General features: G+C 46.4%; 1 pseudogene; it reads left to right on the top strand.

The window, feature by feature from the left end:
* The first annotated feature begins 297 nt into the window (after window positions 1-297).
* Window positions 298-3,412, top strand: LOC133153663 (uncharacterized protein K02A2.6-like; annotated as a pseudogene).
* Window positions 3,413-4,170: the final 758 nt, after the last annotated feature.

Genomic DNA, 4,170 nt, shown 5'->3' with positions numbered 1-4,170 from the left:
TGGTTCCTTCCAGCCTCTTAAAGTGATGAAGCTCAACACCCGCCCATCAGCCCAGGCGGCAGAAGTCTTTGCTTTGGTGTTAGCCTTACGACAATGCAAGGGGGAAGCCGTGACCGTCTATTCTGACTCCGCTTATGCGGTGTCGGCGGGCTTAATCGATCTGGTAGGGTGGCTACAGAATGGGTTCACGACGGCCAGAGGCCTGGAGATTGCGCACAAGGATTTGATGTTGCAGTTGTTCGAGGCGTTGAAGTACCCGAGCGAGGTGGCCATTGTCAAGGTGCCTGGTCACTCCAAAGCTGACACCTTAGTGCAGGGGTGGCCAACCCACGGCTCGCGAGCCGCATGCGGCTCTTTGGCTGGTTTCATGCGGCTCTTTTACGTTCATATCGACATTTGTGTTTATTTTTCGTGCGTATTTGCTTCGCTTGAGTTCAATATGGTATTTTGGTGAAACGCGCATGCGCGTGAGGTGAAATCCCGCAAAGGAGGGACAAACCCATTTGAGGAGTCTCAATTTCGCTCTCAAAATGGCAAGGAAAAAATGCACAGCTAAACGAATATATGACAATGAACACAGGGCAGAGCGATTGGTTTCGCTGGCTTTTTAATGAATGGCGACTGTGACTACGGGGGCCCATTAGGTCCAGAAAAGCTGACAAGACGCTAAGCCAGGGGTGGCCAACCTGGCCAAAATGGCAAGGAAAAATGCACAGCTAAACGAATATATGACGATGACCACAGGACGTTTTTAACAGAGTTAAAGTTGTTTTTTGTTGAACGTAATGGCAAGCCATTCTGCCTGATATGTCGGACGTCATTAGCGCATTTATAAGCTTCAAATGTTCAGCGCCACTTCAGCTCACTTCATGCCAATATCGATAAGGACTTTGCAAAAGGGACTGAATTTCTCAAGCACAAGTTTGGACACTTTGAAAAGTCAGGCAGAAAAATAGGTACAGTTTTTCAAAAAAATTACGAAGCACTCAGAGACTGTCACACTTGCATTGTTTCAACTGGCTTGGAACATTGCACGGGCTAAAAATCCATACAATGAAGTGGAGTTCGTTAAAATATGCCTCAATGACGTTATTGAAATCTTGTCTCCTGAAAACGACAAACTAAAACAAATGGTCTGTCCCGCCACACATAGTAAGTGAAAAAACTTATTATGTTTTTGTTTGTGGAATTTGTTGAACTGAGAGTTTGTCTGTGTGAGACAATGCACATTGTTGAAAATGTGGTCTTTGGTCTGTGGTTTTAGTACTGTAGGAGTCAATTTGTCATTATCATGTTGGTGCGTGACAAAATAATGTCACACAATAAATTTGGCTGAGCAGAGGGTGTGTGTGTGCGTGTGTGTGTGCGTTTGTGTGTGTTTGTGTGTGTGGGGGAGAGGGGGGTTCATGTGTGCTCATGTGTATGATGTGGCTCTTTGCGATGACACAGTAAAAAATGTGGCTCTTAGTCTCTGACTGGTTGGCCACCCCTGCCTTAGTGGCTAGGGGAAATCAAGCGGCTGATGAAATGGCCAAACGGCTGGTTACGGCGGGGCAAAGGACATGATGGTGTCCCGCGGTCCACTAATTGTGGACGGGGAACACCCCGACTCCTGTTTGCCTTTGTCACTCTCGCATGCCGATCTGTGTGCCGCCCAGGACGCCATGTCTCCGGAACAAAAATCGGTCTGGTTTGCAGCAAAGGCTGCCAAACGATCAGATGGCTTGTGGGTAGGACCCAAAGGGCAGCTCGCTCTTCCGGAAGGAGATCCTGACACAGGCGCGCACACCTTCCCATGTGGGACCCCATGCCATGATGGTCCATCGTCGAAGTTGGTGGCATCCCAGACTCTCAGATGTAGTCTGGAAATTCGTTGCGGATTGTGAGTCTTGCCAAACGTTCAATGCATGCCCTATATTGAAGCCTAAGCCCGGCCTGTTTCAGCCGGCCCCGTGGCCGGGACCAGAAGTGATCATTGATTTCACCGACATGAATACAAGAGTGAATGAAAAACGCTTTTTGCTTGTGTTGGTTGACGCTTACTCGGGCTGGCCTGAGGCATATCCATGCTCGAAGGAAAATTCTGCTGCTGTGATCAAGGCTTTGATCACCCATTACATTCCTACCCACGGTTTTCCGGCCCTGATCCGCTCTGACAATGGTACACACTTTAACAACAAAGCCTTGGCCAAGGTGGAATCAATTTTGGGGTTGAAGCATCGATTGTGTCTACCATCCTCAAAGTCAGGGCCGAGTTGAAAGACTTAATCGAACGCTGGAAGAGAAATTGGCCAAAAGTATGACAATGAATTGGCTACAAGCACTTCCGCTTGCCTTGCTGTCTGTGCGACAATCCATTAACAGGCGCACTGGATTCGCACCGTTTGAGTTGATGACGGGTCGACTAATGCCGGGACCAGCGACGACGCTCGTCCCACCAGAGGATGTTCCGGTACCAAATTTGTCTCATACACCATACTGGTCCTATTTGTCTGCTTTGGTGTCCAGTGTTTCTGCACAGATTGGAGAGAAATCCGCTGCGGCGGAGGAAGGCGTGTCGGTGGAGAAACAGCTCACGCCGTACGTGTACTTCCAAGTCTTCTCCAGAAAGTGGACGGACCCCCGGTGGAAGGGCCCCTTTCGTGTCTTGGCCAGGACGTCTTACGCGGCCCAACTCGACTTCAAAGGACGCCGATGGTATCTCTACTCGCAACTCCGTCCGGCCCCAGAGTTTGTTCCGTCAGGATGAAGGTATTCCTGTTTGGCCGTGTCCCGGACCCGGCCAAGAGGGGGGGATAGAAGGAGTAGGTGTAGCGATACGGAGAAGGAAAGGGGAGGGTCCGAAAGGTTATTTGAGATTTTCGGAATTAATCTTAGGAGGAGTGCTATTTGTAAGTTGTATTTTTGTGTGGACATTGATGACAATTGATGAGACCATCCAGCAGAAAACGTCCCAGAAAACGTCCTAGATTCAAATCTCACCCACTTACAGACAACACCGATGCAGAGGAAAAGTGGTTTATGAAGCTGAGGTAGACACAACAGAAGAGCTCTCACGAGAGGAACAGGTGGGTTTGAGACAGAGATGTGACAACGAAAATTGGCAAATCTATGTCACGTTGTTTAATTGGACAGGGGCAAACCAAACATTAAATGACAAATTGGAAAAGTACCAGAGAAGGGTGTGGAGGAAGCAAATTCAACAGGTAAAGAAAGCATTGGACTTAGGCCCACCAGATAGAGAAGGGACATGTATTGTCACGATACGATATCATATCGATATAAAGAAACACAGTACGATATTTGCCGATATCTTAAAGCCTGCTGTGATTCATTCACGATACATCGCGATATAGTGCTCTACGATCGATTATTTTTTTCGAAATAAAAAATATAGAACAATATCCTGATTTATAACAATTCATACGCAAAATCAACAAGGTACTGCAAACTCTTTATTTAGGAAATTACAAGAGTATTGTAGTATACAAAGTGCTTATTTTAACACTGAACTTTGATGTCGTGTTTTTTCTTTAAATGTGCGGTGAGATTTGTGGTCCCTGAATATTTGATCACCGCATGGCAGGATTTACAAACTGCACGTGTCTTGTCCGTTGAGCCATCTTTTCTTTGGAATCCAAAGTGCTTCCAAACGAACGACTTGAAGCCTAAAGGGGAGCAAATTTCCTCGTCTTTTTGGACACTAGCCATAGAACCAGCCCAGGAGCCGCGTACTAGTGGTCGACTCCCCTTTCACGTGCCTGCTCTGCTCACAACACAACATGCCGCTCACTGATCCCGGAAAGAGGAAGCAAGCAACAATGAACTGGATTTCAAAATAAAGTCGCGTCTAATGTCCGAGGTCAAACACGGCGATATAAATCGATGTTTATGTTTAGCATCGATGCCAATAAATCGTAGAGCATTATATCGATTAATCGATGTGTATCGATGAATCGTTACACCCCTAGTATTTAGTATTCAGTTTATAGTTGCTCCATGTCATGGACAAAATAAGTTAACATATGGAGAAATGTGGGTGTTTTATTCTCAATGCTTGGGGAATGATTTTGGTTTGTCCTTGGTTGAGTGTATTGGTATACAATTACCGTTTTTTTCCATGTATAATGCGCAAAAGCTAACTAATTTATTGTCCTAAAATCTGGGGTG

The sequence above is a fragment of the Syngnathus typhle genome, linkage group LG5, assembly GCF_033458585.1.
Source record: "Syngnathus typhle isolate RoL2023-S1 ecotype Sweden linkage group LG5, RoL_Styp_1.0, whole genome shotgun sequence".
Taxonomy (NCBI): Eukaryota; Metazoa; Chordata; class Actinopteri; order Syngnathiformes; family Syngnathidae; genus Syngnathus; species Syngnathus typhle.
This window is presented reverse-complemented; position numbering and strand designations above follow the sequence as displayed.